Source organism: Bombus affinis, chromosome 13 (assembly GCF_024516045.1).
Source record: "Bombus affinis isolate iyBomAffi1 chromosome 13, iyBomAffi1.2, whole genome shotgun sequence".
Classification (NCBI taxonomy): Eukaryota; Metazoa; Arthropoda; class Insecta; order Hymenoptera; family Apidae; genus Bombus; species Bombus affinis.
Window position 1 is genome coordinate 9,287,734 of NC_066356.1, and position 15,403 is coordinate 9,303,136.

At 37.6% G+C, this 15,403-nt stretch overlaps 1 protein-coding gene across 9 annotated transcripts in view; it reads left to right on the plus strand.

Annotated features, from left to right (window-relative positions):
- The window catches only part of LOC126923558 (tubulin monoglutamylase TTLL4-like), a 239,449-nt gene that overhangs the window by 102,181 nt on the left and 121,865 nt on the right, over positions 1-15,403 (plus strand). Inside the window, exon 1 of one of the 9 annotated variants that reach the window (XM_050737131.1) lies at positions 13,442-14,603. The exons of the other annotated variants lie outside the window; for them this stretch is intronic. The gene's annotated coding sequence lies outside the window, so the exon portion shown is untranslated. Of the gene's footprint in view, positions 1-13,441; positions 14,604-15,403 lie in introns of those variants that run through there. 9 annotated transcript variants of the gene reach the window in all.

A 15,403-nucleotide genomic window follows, 5' to 3' on the forward strand; every position in this document is an offset into this window, starting at 1 on the left:
TTTTACTCGTTCGCAATTCTCCATTGCCTGTATTCTCGTACGTATCGTGTATCAAAAATATAGAAATTCGATAAAATATCGATAAGAATCTGGCAAGTTACTTTGGCATTGACACTAGAACTACCGATAGTTAAACGAAGCTATTTCTACCAAAACCAGTGAAAATGACTGGTCTTTAAAAAATACCTAATAATAGAATATTTGTATATTTATTGATTTATTAGTTTCTTACAGAAGCAATTCCATGTTTTGTAGTACATTTTTGGTATTGTTAATCCATCTGGGTCCGTGATCCCTAAACGAGGGTTGACAAATTTATAAAATCGTAGAACCAGTCATTTTCACTGCTGTGGTATTTCTAGCGTTAGCATCTAGCGATCTAGCGATCGATCCGGAATTTTCCTGATAACCGATATCGTCATATCGAATGACGGTAGAAATTTGAAACACATGTGGGAAGTTGTAGAAAACGAGGAAACTGGTTAATTGGGCTTCGATAAACAGATTGCAGGACCCTTTTACACTTTGACAAGTACCAGTCATTTTCACTGGTGTTGGTATAAGTAGCCTTGATACAAAATTATTTTCGCTTTGAATACAAAAAAACAAAATAAAATTCATTATATTATTCTTTTAATTATCGTCGCGAAAGTCATTACATCATTGCGGAAAAAATATAACACGAAGTAGGAATTTTAAAATAAAATTGTAAAACCAGTCAATTTGATCGGTGTGGTAGTTCTAGTATTAAGAATACTTAGAAAACGTGAAACCTTTTAGTGGAAAACATTTTAGTATAAAAATTGACTGGATGCGTATATAATGTTTATAAAATTTAGGGAACAGAGTAATGAAAGTTAATTAATTATTTCACGCAGACATTGATTGAGGTATCTCTGAAATTGTCCAGACTTTTTGAAAGACCAGTGCAATCAAGAACTTAGGCTTCAATGTTGAGAATTGACAGAGAATTGACGTATTGGCGACAGCTGTTGTTGTATCGAGCGAATCATTGTTACGTGCCATAATCGTTAGAATTCTCTTTTATTCGCGTCTCGATCGTCCAGCAACTCGAACCTACATTTGTATAAGTATGAAATATTGAAAAAAGTTTATATTGAACTGCTAAAATACAACAAATATAGGCAACTGGGTTTGCTTAGGGAGAGGTACAATTGAATAAAATGTAAAGTGCAGGAAAATAGGAATTAAAAGAATAAGACTGAAAGCAAAGCAAAGAAAGCAAGTAGTTTTCAGTAGGCACGTACTACTGGCAATTACAAGGATTCAGTAGAAAAACTCGTAGATACTGCGACGTACGACAATAGCATTCTAATATCTCGCACAATCTTCCATTGTTTTCATACGAACACGCTCTAACAACGTCCTTAATAATCTCACTTTTCTATTGAAGCACGAAACAACGACTGTGAAGAAGAGTAAATTAAAAAATAGCAAAGAACGATAGGACACAAAGTCGACACCATGGATGGAAAAAGGGAAGTAAATTCTTTTTCCTTATTTACTAATTTCTGCTGTACAATTTGTCCAGCTGGGTATTTGCAGAATTTTTCTAACTTCATCGCCAAATAACACGTCCAGCTGGCTGCTGAAGCGAGGAAAACTCCCATAGAAAGAAGACTAAAAAGAAAACACCCTATAAAATAGTCAAACTCGAAGATGGTAACTCGCTGGGGGTAGCCATCCACGTGTTACTTAGCGATTAAGTTGGAAAAATTTATCAAATACCCATCTAGACAAATTATAAAGTAAATTAAATAATAAAAAGAAAAAAAAAAAGAAAATATAACACGTGGATGGCTACCCCTAGCGGGATACCATCTGAGACAAGTAAATTCTAATATTTTCGAAGCGAACGTTTCGTATGGTTTCTGGTAAACAGGAAGCACGAAATATCAGTGGCGAAAAGATTGGCGGGAGTCAGGCGATCGTGTTCCAACGAGACGAGTAGTCGGACGGTTAGGTGAGAGAAGCTACGATGAAAGAGGACCGGAAGTGGTCACTCGAGGCCAACGATAATTGGCCTGAGGGCAAGGCGCACTCTCGACACGCCAGTGTTCAGGCATGTGCGCAAAATTTCGACGTGGTCGAGGAAAAAAAGTGCTTCACGTCCGTAATGCGAGACACACGTGGTTGAAAGTTGAAACTGCTTCGGTTTCTCCCTTGCCCTGCCCCTTTCTCCTCGCCCTCCACAAATATACTACGCCAGACACTTGCGTCTCTTCGACCCCCTAACGACCCGAAACTGCTCTCGTTTTCCTTTTTCGTTCCACTCTTGCGCTGCAAACGAACCTTTCCGCCAGTTTTCGCTCTTTCCTGAAATATTTGCTCTCGGGCAAGAAAATAATTGGAATTTACGCGGTAATTTCTTTGGCCTACTTCGATTTCACTGTACTTCACTTCACTTCTTCGTATCTTCTTGTATTATTTTTATCCTGTGGATTTTCCACCCCTGTGAATTATATGGTATCAACGTACTTGTATTTTGTTTTTTATTATTTAATTTGTATTTTACAATTTGTCCAGCTGGACATTTGGTAAACGTAGTTGTACAATTAGAAAATAGAGAGCAGGTTTCTGAAAGAATGAAAGTACTCAAACAAACGAACGTGTATCAACGATCGAAATTCACCCTCAGTGGCATTTATTATGAGATACCCCGTGTATTATTAGCATACGTGTTTTTCTATGCACGTTTCACCAAATGTCTGTCGCAAGGTGGTAAACTAACACTCAAAGTATGTCGTATAGGTTCGTCTATATATTTGGAACAGTCGTCGAAAACATTTGGACGAAGAGTTTGAACGAAAGATCGTGTTACCAGCCAGTTTTTCGTTGTTGCCTTCTGATACGCGTTTAACAGTCATCGTGTTGGAAGCTTAGGAGGGTTGGCCCTTCCAAGCTTACCGTAATTAATGACAGCGTTAGGTGGGTGATGGTCGATGCCCCTGCTCGTCTTTTTTCGAACCTTCTTCCCTGTTCGATCGCTTTCAGCTTACAAAATTTCTTTACAAGCCTTTTTTTTCTTATTATTTAATTTGTATTTTACAATTTGTCCAGCTGGACATTCGGTAAATTTTTCTAACTTAATTGCTAAATCATTAGATTCATCTTCGAGTTTGTCTTTCTTTTATTTTATTTCTTTAGTCAGGTCAGTGAGGTATTTTCTCTGTAGTCTTCTTTTCTTTACACGTTAAAGCTAGAATTAATCTTTGAGAAATTAGAATTAATAAACAAATAAACGTACTACAAGGTTCAGTGAGTAGAGCGGATTTGGTTCAGAATTTCAGCTAAAAGTCAATGTATTTTATTCGTTAACTTTCTTTTTCATTTTTCATTCCTGCATGCACAATCCATGCAAAGATATTCCACAGACGATCCATTGTATAAAGTAGAAATAAACAATTTAGTTTCCGCGCAATTTATCAAGTTTCCTACGGTAGCCGAAGCAATTTATTAACCTTTTGTCCCGCTCATAAAGAAACGCTCTAAAATGATACTTGCTTTGTATAGTTTACCTTGATGCGAATGAAAAATGTTGAGAGTATGAAGGACGCCTAATAAAGACGATTTAAGAATGGTTCGTATCTTATAAAACAATGATTGATGAATCCATCTTTATTACAATTCTTTCTGCGTTATTTTTGTAAGTAGTACCTGTCAACGCGGATCATTAATGCTCGTTTTATGAATAACCGCGGCATGATTTGTAGCCGCTTGTATTGTAATTTCTGCAACAGAGTGCAGTGCACTTCCAATCACTTTTAGGATTTATTATAGGGGCGTACCCATCGGCTACAATCTGCAATTTCCTCCAACTCGTCGCTCGATTATGCAATGTTCATTATTTGAATTTTTATAAGGCAGGAAAGCTGCAATTTCGCTCCATTTTATCATTCATTTTTCCCCTAACTACTTGCATTACGAACGTACACATTCTACACAGATACCACATACGTATACCATATGAGCCATGCTTGTTCGATACGAAAATATTGGAACAAAAATTAGGACAATGTAAAATTGTTCTGCTGTTATACCGTTGCATAATATTCCATCACAACGTAGATCGATGAATAGTAAATTAAAAAATTCCAACGGTAAGAAGTGTACCATTGGAGGATATTCGAAAAATCTTTGAACGTGTTCAAAGTCCTGTGAATTAATTCCAATCCTATGGGACAAAAAGATAAAAATGTAACGTAAAAATATGTAAAGAGTCGAAGATAAATCGGTATAATAAAACTACTCTCATAGAAAGAAGACTAAAAGAAAGAAAACACCCCACTGATCTCAGTAAAGAAATAAAATAGTCAAATTCGAAGATGGTACCCCACTGGGGGTAGCCACCCACATATTATTTAACAATTAAGTTAGAAAAATTGATCCTGGACAAATTATAAAGTATAAATTAAATAATAAAGAAAAAACAAAAAACTAAAGAAATAAAATAGTCAAACACGAAGATAGTATCCCACTGGGGGTAGCCACCCACATATTATTTAACAATTAAGTTAGAAAAATTTACCAAATTCTAAAGTACAAACTAAATAATAATAATAATAAAAAAAGAAAATAATCAAACTGTGGTGACAACAGAAATTTCTAGATCTCTCGTCACGTTTTATTAAATCACTGGTCGCTAGAAACAAATATCCAAGCGCCCACAAAGCCAAAGTACCATCACCACTACCATTCGTAGAGAGCCAACAGAATCTTGCTCTCGAAGTAGTACTCGAAACGGCACTCGGGTGTCCATGAAGATAACCGGCATATTGCTTCAGCCTCTAAAGTGCACTCGAGCCTCTCCAAGACCTTGGTGCGCGAAGTTACAAATATTTCTATCATTCAGCCGCTTTATACAATAGCCAGTGACTAACAATAGGCCCTTAGACTCGTGAGTTTAGTGGCCCTTGGTCCTTGTATACTCTTCATAGTCGTACATTCCATCGTTTCCGATGCATTAAAATCTTGGAAACGTCGTTAAAGGTCTCGTAAGAATTTTTACGGTAGCAAGGTTACGCCTATGGCCCATTATCCACTTAGTATAGGTTTTCACGAGCCCTCCGTATATATGGGTGTGCCCTAAGTATCCCGACTAGTCTCGTTCTCTCTTCTTCATTTTCTATGGGGGTTTTTCTTTAGTTAGATTTACGATTCCTCGTGCACGTGTTCACAAAAGGATCAGAGACTCCACGGCTCGCCTCAAAAAGCGAGAGAAGGCCGTTTCAGCACGAGGGGCCGATTCTTCTCAATTTTTTTTTCTCTTCTATTTTTTTTCTTCCTCTCCACCTTTTTCTTGATGAATTGTCCGGGATACGTGGGAAGGTGAGTGTAAGGAAAAGGGCTTGCCTATGCTCGCCACGATTGTCACGGAATGCAAGAAAAATCGATACCTAAGTGGCGAGGGATCTCTTTGATCGGACGCAACGTTTCCTTCGATTGACAGCATCTTCCGACGTTAAGTGCCTTCGTATATCGTCGAACGCTCGGAAAGTTCGACGAAAACGGTGCTCTAGCGTCGTGATTCCTTTTCGCACATTTATTGGTTTTGGCACGTTCCAAGAAAGTATTCTTTCTTTTTTCTTTTTTTATTTGGGAGAATTTTACAATCAATTCTCATTGAGAATTATAAGTAAAGTATTCTGGTGCCATAACTTGAATAATACGTGTTTATCGTATGTTCGATTCTAGTTGAATCTAATGCTTAAATCTAAAGGGTAATGTCTTCTTAGCCCGCGGATCCGATGCGTCGTGTCAAGTAATTGAGTAACTACTGGGTTTTGGTGGTTGTTAATTCTTATGTTTTTACTGAATTTGCATATTTCTCCTTTAAAATTGTAGGTATCTCAAGGTCACGACTTGCTAACAAGCGACGAATAGATTCCGGTTCTTTATACAAATCCATGTTTTCACGAGTTTCGTTAAAAACCTGCGACCTAGATAGACAGCTGCCTCGTTTATTAAACATTGTACCCGGTACTGTATTTTCTTCCTTTTGTATATTTTTGCATATTATGTAAATTCTGATCATACTTTTTCATCAACGCATAAAAATCCTCCGTTTGGTGATCGATCTTGGGATGACAGCTATTTTCTTGAAGAAGCAATGTTCGATTCTTCTCCTTTTTCTGATCGGAAGTACTCGTTTCTATAATGACATGATATTATACGTTCCCGCTCAAAAATCTTACATTCTACACCTCTTATTTTTAAGGTGTATGAAACGTGATCGTCCGAACCAACCGGTTGTACTTCTATTATACTTGTAAAAAAGAAGAAAAAGACAGCGACGAATTTCTTTTGGTTCCAATTTTTGTTTCTTAAAATGTTTCCGAAATTTTCTACGAGGCTATCGATCCGTCGATCGATCTTCGTATAGTTGTGGTTCCGCTATACAATAAATATAAATCCGTAAGAAAGCGTAAATGGAAGAAGACTGAATAGCGCAATCAAAGATGGGAAATGGACTTTATCGAAACGGTGACGGAAACAAGTGAGGCGTATTCTGAACGGATCGACCCTCCTGGACGAATCCACCCTTCGAAGGGATTATTTATTCGAGTCAGAAGTGAAATTTTCAGCGAGGTTCCGCCTCCTTGCCGACTTTCCTTGCCTTTCAGCTGGCTTCCTCGCATAAAAGAAGGCGAAGTTTGACGTTCTGTAGTGACTTAATATATCTATTATCAGAGCCAATAAGCCATACGGGACACCTGGCCGCCGTGGTTCGATCCTTTTATTTCGAAAATATTTCCGTGGCCCCGAGCAAGAATAACATCTCGACGCGAAACTTTCGCCCCGTTAAACGTTCATCCTTTGAAATAATACAACACGTCCGTTCGGGTGGACGTTGCCTCGCGTGATCGAATCAATGGAAAGTCTTTAAGTTCGTTTTGCCGGGCTTAAACGGCGTCAAATAATACAATAATTGTCCCTTTTAAGAGTCAGAAAGGTACATTTTTAAGAAATTTGTCTTGCCGATGATATTGTTGCCGAAAATGGCTTGTTGAGACCCGAGTCAGTTTATCCTGGTCCCTGATTCCACCTGGATCCCATTGGCGTAGTGAATTTTCACGGTCTCTTCTAAATCGAAGCAGTCTTTCGAATCAGCAAATTTTTAAAAGCCAACAGAAAATTGTATCAAGGTTTGTTTCTCTTTCCATTTTTTTTTTTTTTTTTATTATTTAATTTGTACTTTACAATTTGTCCAGCTGGATATTTGGTAAATTTGTCTAATTTAATCGCTAAATAACATGTGGATGGCTATCCCCAGTGGGTTACCATCTTCGAGTTGTCTCTCAACTTTCACTTTATTCGTATTATGTTTTGTAATAACAACGAGCAGCATTATTAAGCAAAAATTGTTCCTCGCTTTTGATTTTATCTGTTACGTTTCTTTCTATCATTTGCGATACTTTTTATCTGTTTATCCAATAATTCGCTGTCGGTTGAAGCTAAAATTTGGTTATACAGAGGGCATACGCCACTGTTCGAAGGACGTTACAATGGAGATCCGCAGCCTAGACCACCTTTTGAAACGAATAAGTCGGAATAACTCGAAAATCGCTCCATAAATGCTGGGTTCCTCGACAATAGCAGGCTTTTTAGAAACTTGGATGCGTCGTGACTGACTAAAGGGACGTTCAAATGTATTCATCTGGCATCGCGAAAATGACACGAATGTCACTAGGAGCCAGAGTATTTTATCCTAAAACACGTCATCGTGTTGTCCTTTCTTTTCAGGTTGTTCGCTTGATTGCCAGATGATTTATGTCTCAAAAACGTAGCGTTTGTAATTATATACAGAACAGAATTTAAAGAAGATGCAACGTATCGTATAAAATTTTGTCTTTTTATTAAAAAACGTGTTTTTATCAGGTTCTACGTCTCATTTTCATAGCGTCAAATTTTTCTTCTAGACAAACTCGAACATGGTATCCCGCTGGGGGATCCACATGTTATTTAGCAATAAATAAATAAATAAAAATTTACCGAATTGTAAAGTACAAATTAAATAACAAAAGCAACATTTTTTTTTTCTTTTACCGAGAAGAAAGATTGTAATTTATAAAACAGTAATTTTCTTCCAGTTTTCAATCGTATGCTTGTTCAATAATTGTTCAACTTTTCTTTGCATTGGTAACTTGTTTCTTTTTCTTCTTTTTTTTATTATTTAATTTGTACTTTATAATTTGTTCAGCTGCACATTTGGTAGACTTTTCTAACTTTATTGCTAAATAACACGTGGATGATTACCCCCAGCAGGATACCATCTTCGAGTTTGACTATTTTATTTCTTTAGCGAGGTCACTGGGGTGGTTTCTTTTCAATCTTCTTCCTATGAGAGCGCTGGTAACTCGTATGGCTTGTAAAATTTCTTTAATAATATTAATCCAATCGTAAAAGGGGGTCCAGGTGGAAATTATTCCCTGAAAAAGCGTATTTTGTCTGGAATCTTCGTTTGTTCCATGAAAGAACTATTGGAAACGCAGGATCGGATATCTAATCCTCGGAACGCGAGGAACCGGCGCGTACCACCGAGCCCTGTTGGAAAAGGACCCGAATTCTACAGCGGCATCAAATATTTGACAATATTTTCAAAAGTTTCGAAAACGTAACCCAACACTACACCACTTTTGAGGCTAGATTAGGCCCCTGTAGACCAATGGAATTCTTTTATGCGGTGGCAAGATCCTCATGCTGCAAGATGAACAGAGAAAGACAGAATTCTTTAGGGTCGATCGTGATCCGATGATATCACGTTGCGCTTGCCGAGGGCCGCGCAACAGGTTAGATCCGCGAAAGATCATCGCGATAATCTAAATGGAAAATTGTATTGAATCAGCAGCAACATAATGAAAGCCTTCAGGTAGTTGGCTACCCGTATAATGACAGTTAATGCTCGTAATCTGAACCGTGGCAGCTATTTTTTTCGATCCTTCTAGAAACGGACCGAATGGAACGCTTATATTATTCCTCTTTTTCATCCCTTCGTCTCTCTCTTCTTCGCCGTCTGTCTTCTTCTTCTTCTTCTTCTTCCTCTCCTCTTTTTTTTTTTCGCTTTTTCAACTGCCCCTGTTCTCCTTTTTCGAGCGTTCTGTGCCACGATTGCGTGTCTTGTCATTTAATACCGCAATACCTTGGGCCCCCTTTTGTGGTCTGCGCTCGAATGTCGACCGATGAATCGCGAACACCTTTATTAATGACAGCGCTCGCTGTATTAATTTTATGTGCTCGTCGTGAACGTGTGACCAAAATGCCCGACCATTCGGATGTAAAACCGCTTTTCACTTTCTTTCCCTTTCTTTCTTTTCGCCTGATCGCTGATACTTTCCAGCCACACTTTGAACTACATTTTGATCAGATTAATATGATAATCAGCGTATTACTTTCTGGCTGGCAACGTCATCTTTTTTTGTTCTGATTGAAAGTTTGGAGATATTTCAGAGAGATCCTGCAGCGGCGATTATGTATAGACAGTTGAAGTTTATGTCGATCCAGCCACCTGGTACTTTACGTTTCTTCGATTCTTTAATTTAACTTTCTTCAGGTTTGTCAGCTTGTTTTATTATCTAGATGGGACGCGTAAATGTGTGTGTTTCTTTTTTTTTAAATATCACATGTGTAAAAGGAATATACCCGATGGAATATTTATAAATGCTTTCACTTATCAAAATTTCGTTCAGTGTTCGATATTTACGTGCTATTGCTCGGTGTTTGACGACTCTTATTTTCGCAACTACCATAACATAGGGCCGTAACATTATCCAATGGTAATGCGATCATTTTTCAGAAGTAAAGCCTTCTTTTTTCAGTAGAAATTAAGGAATTTGTTGTGCAAGTTTCGTTCGAACGCGTTGTCATGTCCAGCTGGACAAATTGTAAGGTATAAATTAAATAATAACAAAAAGAAAAACGTGTTATGGTTACGCATAGCGATCGTTCGTACGAAGGGCACGATGGATCTAGGGACACGATAGCCCTTTGGATGATCGCCATCTAGCGTTGAAGGGCCAAACCATGCACTTTAGGGAAGTTAAAAGGGCTAATAATAGATGGTGCGTGGTACTTAAAAAAAATTTGCATATAATGCAAAATAGCAGAAAGTGTAATTTAGCGACCACGTTAGACGTCTTTAATTTATGTCTGAAGAACATATGGAACAAATTCTGTGTACTAATTTATTATATAATTTGTATTTCATAATTTAGATTTTATAGTGAGAGTTATAATTTCGTTAGGTCTGTTTTACGATATGTTTCAGTGGAATATGTAATTTGTGCTTAAACATAGAAAATGTAAATTGTTGGAAGATAAATCAATGGCTCTTTACAATGATTAAAAATATTCGTTCTGTCTGAATTACGTAGAATAAAATATTCTTTAAATACATCATTTTTAGATTCAATCTTTTTTATTTTCACTTGTACAAGAATTTGTGAATTTAATACTACAAATATAGCATTTATAACATTCGTCCATTTTATTCTCAGATTCTTACGAAAGATAAATATCGTTATTCTAAAATAATTACTTTTCGATACAGTATCCTTTCGTTATGTTGTCTCCTACGCGTTAAAAACATTGGACTTCGTTTCTACCATTCTTCAATGATTCAAGCTTACAAATCGAAAGGTATTTTGAATTAAATACTACAAAGGAGTAAGGAGTGAATTGCAATGGTAAAAAATAGTTTTCCACACAATTTATTTATTGAATACAGTTACAATACATTACACCTTGAATAAAAAGCAAAAAGAATTGGAACATATATACTCGAAGATCGAACCAAAGAATGAAACACGAAAACACAACACAGCACATAATTAATGGTTAGTTAGTAATGATTACATAAAAAAGTATGAGTAAGCCTAAAAATTACGAATAAACGTGCACAAACCGTGAAAAAAAGAGACAAAAGAGGCAGAAGTACAAAACATACGAATACAAAATTTCTCGAACACGAAAAAAAAAAAAAAAAAATAGTAGAAAAAGAACAATTTCGACACACGAATTTCAATTTTACCGATCGATGGGCAGATCTCGATCGATTCTGCTTGGGTAAGTACAAATATCACAAGATATCGCTCGAGCTACAATTCCATTAATTCTATCCTAACTTAGAAAAATTATCATAATTTTAACTTTACGAATAATTATCACAGTTTCGGTTGTTATAGTTCTCTAAATAAAAGGATTATCTTTCTACAAGCTAATATTGCAATTTTCTGGAAGACGATGAAGGCAGTGAGATCACGTTGTTACAAGTTGCTGTAACAATTCCACGGTTTTCTTTAAACCACTTTCCATATCACAGTTCTTTCGTTTAGCTTACAAACTATCGCGGTTATCCCGATCGATCGCTAATATCACAGTTTCTTCGAAGCATAGTCTCTACGATTTATCACAGATCAGATATTTACGAATACAATATAAAACCTTCTGCGTAACGTATCACAATTTCTGAGATTATATTGAATATGCACTGGGCGGCCTGTGTGCTCGAATAAAATCGAGAGCTTACATCTACAACTATCTATCTTTATATGTAACTTTACTATCACAGTTTGACTCAGTCTAATAATATTTTCCAACTTGAAACATCCTTACAGCTATTATTGCAACATTTTTACTAACTTTACCTTACTAACTAAAACATTAATTCTTCTCTTAACGATCGTTAAAGCTAATACACATATCGATTAAAGCTGGTAACCAGGAGTTAAGTCAAGCGAATCTATAATCTTAACTTCTAGTGAAAGACATCGAAATATAAATGAAATTAAAGTGCAACTTAAATTCGCGTAATATAATGAAAGACCTTACTAATGGTAGATATCTATCGATCCTCGATCTGCATCGCCATCTTACAATCTTCTTGAAATTCTTCCGTCAAGTCGTCTTCTTCCTAACGGGACCCGAAGTGGCTCTTAACAGTTATACATTTTCATCGCCAGTTCCTTCAGCTCGTTTTCCAGGTTCTCGTTGCTCAGGTTGCGCAGCTCCTCGTCGACCAGCCGCATCCTGAACGCTGTCAGATCGATCTCGTTAACGCAATTCTGCCAGCCAATCTGCTCGTTTCCTCGAATGACCTCTCGACGAACCCTGCCGTATAATCCTCGAACGGCCGACAGAGCGTTCTTGATGGCGCGTCTGCCGAGCAGCCCACTGTCAATACGTCGATCAGTCATCGAACTGTTGGTTACTCTCGAAATTTGCCTCTTCATGGTGGCGCCGACACAGCAGAAAAACCGGTCGCGATTCCTGACGTTTCAGAACCAGACTGCTAACTCTCGGTGTTCTTGATCGACGGTCTTTGCGGTGTCTCGACTGTAGCCTGGTCGTGTACGTCAACGTAGATCTTCGTGTGTGTTGACTTTGGTTGTATATAGATATATAGATATATATATGTAGATGTGTATGTGTATATGTATGTATGTATGAGTACGGTATGAAGGCAATCCTCTTCTCTGTGAGTGAGAGAGGTAAAAGAAGAATGTAAAGCGAGGCGGAAATGAAATGATATGAACACGTGCATACGAATCTTTCTGGATATGATTCGCCTTTATCTCTAGAGATGTGCACGTTTTGAGTAGGTGTGATTGAGTGTGAGCTAGGATGAGGAGTGTTCCTCTTATATAGAAGGGCTGCGCATGCGCGTTCTTCGTGTCGAGGAGGGCAGAGGGTGGAGACAACGTCCTTTCGCAGAGGTACGTGCGTGGGTCCGGCTGCGCAGAAGGGCAGGTACCTTCCACCCCTTCGTTATTGTTTGTGTCGTCCACCCTTGTCGAAGAGGCGAGTAACCGCCGGTTATGTAATTTACATTTCACGCGATGCAAATGGGAATTTTTATGTGAGAATTTTGTTATTAGTCCGGCACTCATTGTTGTATAGTATTGTTTTGTCTTGCAGGGGTGGAATTATTATAAACTAGAAAGGACTAACTTCCTGGTGAAATTATCATATTTTGTCGTTTATCTTGTTATGTTAATTTTGGAATTACCAATTTTCCATTGTAATTTGTATCACGAAATCTGAAAATTACCATTATCACGCTTGACTTGGCCTTATCTAAATAACGTGTTTATACTGTTTCAATTTGAACGAACTGAAGTTAAAAATTTATAGAGAAAGGTATGTAAGTAGAAAACAAGGACAAAGCTCCTAGAAAACAGTCATGGAATATTTATAAAATTGTATAAAATATATTCCTACGTACAATTATAAACGTGCGTAAGATTCATAGAAAATATTTTGTATTTTTGATTTCTAGCATAATTTTATTTAGACAAATACCAGATAAAATTTAAAAAATATACAAACATAATTAATTAAAACATACAAATACTAGAGAAATTATATTTTCAAATATCCCTCTAAATGCGATATTCTTTGGTTGGCAATAGCGCGTCGCTTTGCGCATGCGCGAATTTAAGTTAGTAAAAATTTGTCGTGTTAGGAAAACGCGTGTCAGTTATCAGTGTTTACCCTGTTCATACGAAATCATTAAACTCTCGTCTTCTACAATCATCAAACTCTGCGAAAATAGTCGATCCACGAGAAACAGATAGAAATAAAGAAAACAGCAAAACGTCCTAGAAGAAAGACAAACAAATAAGTTTGACATTGGGAATTACTCGAAGGCATAGGTGGATTGTAACGAAGACAGCTTAAAAGAGTAAAAGAACGGCCAAGGAAAACAGAACAAGAAACGCAGGAGAACTGAGAAAGGTAAAAAGATAGAGGAGGGTGAACGATTAGCGAGGTGACGAACGAGAGCAAAAGAGAAAAGAAAGGACGGCCGTGGCGTACGCGCAGCACGAGCTGCGCACGGTACGCCAGAAAAACAAAAACCCGGCAATGAGAAGAAGCCGGGCTTAGTTAGCAGAGGAAAGTAAATCGATGGAGAGAAAAAAGGAAAAAAGAAAAGAAGCATTACGGAACCTGTGCAGGAAGATAGAACGACCCGAGCGATCATCGACAAAGAGAGACAATGGTCTAGAAGAAGACGGAAAGTAGGTGTTTTATCGTGGCATACGCTCTGCACGAGCTGCTCACCGTGTAACAGACAGAGAAGAAATTGTTAGGTAGAAAGAAATCAGACGAATAAGGACAGCGAACGAGGAAAAGGATAGAGATCGTTGAAGAAGCGTGGTAAGAATTCGTAGGAGCAAGATGGAATATTTCTGAGACGGAGAACGAAGAAAAAGGAGGAGAATATGGGTACTTGGTGGCGCACGCGCAGCACGAGCTGCGCACGGTACTATGGAAAAAGATGCAGACACGATAAAAGGAACAAGGAAAGCGGAAGGAGGATGGAAAGTATGCCGAAAGCCAAGAAGCCGGTAGAGGAAGTAGCGTCAACATAGAGGGAGCAAGAGAGAAAGGAGAGGGTGCTCGTTCCTGGCGTACGCGCAGCACGAGCTGCGCACGGTAGCACTTGGCGCATGCGCGGCACATGCCTGTACTCCGATCAGAGAAACGAGTGCGAGAGAAGCACGTGGTGAGATTGCACAGGAGGAGGAAGGAAGTTGCTTCGGCGTCAAGAAGCAACAAAGGACGGAGAACGTCGTGTGTTGAAGGTGAGTGAAAGAACTGGAATATTCTAAAGGACGAAGCGAGACGGATAGATGTAGTCGTTACATGGGGCACGTCCGTGCATCAAACTGTGAAGGAAAAAGATTCTCCACGGGAGGGAGAGAGAAACGTGTCGATTTGACGAAATGGTGGGGATAGAAGGATAACTTGTTGCACAGAAGGCCGTAATACTGCGAACTTAACCTTAGATCGAGAATGGAAAACGGAACGCGATTTCTGTTGCGGTTTATGTATTTGCTTTCATTGCGATACGTCCAGTAATTTCACGTGCACTGTATATCTTTCTTCTGTAATAATTCTGGTTATTGATGAAGCTATATACAGATAATCAGTTTTTATATAGTTTTCAATGATATTGAATTTGCGAGTAGGACAGGTTTATTGTTTCCTTGAAATTTGTTTAGGTCACAGCAGTTGAATAATGGAAACGTACAGTTTATTGGAACCACGGAACTTCGAAATTCCTCTAGAACGTATAGTAGGGATTTGAAGATAAAAATACAGCAAATAGGACAGGGCTTCTAAATTTCATGTTTTGAAAACATTTCAAAATTAGATGTTAGACACATTCTTTCTTATAAGTTTACACTTTATTAGAATTAGACTGTTTAACTGCAAACGTTTATGCATTTAGCTTAATAATATGATTTTTCAAAATTGAAAATATTATATTACTACGACAATAGAATTATTAATAATACGATTAAAAATATGTACAATTTATTTAGAATAATAGTATAATTATTCATTATTATACAAATATTATTATTATTGTACATGATTA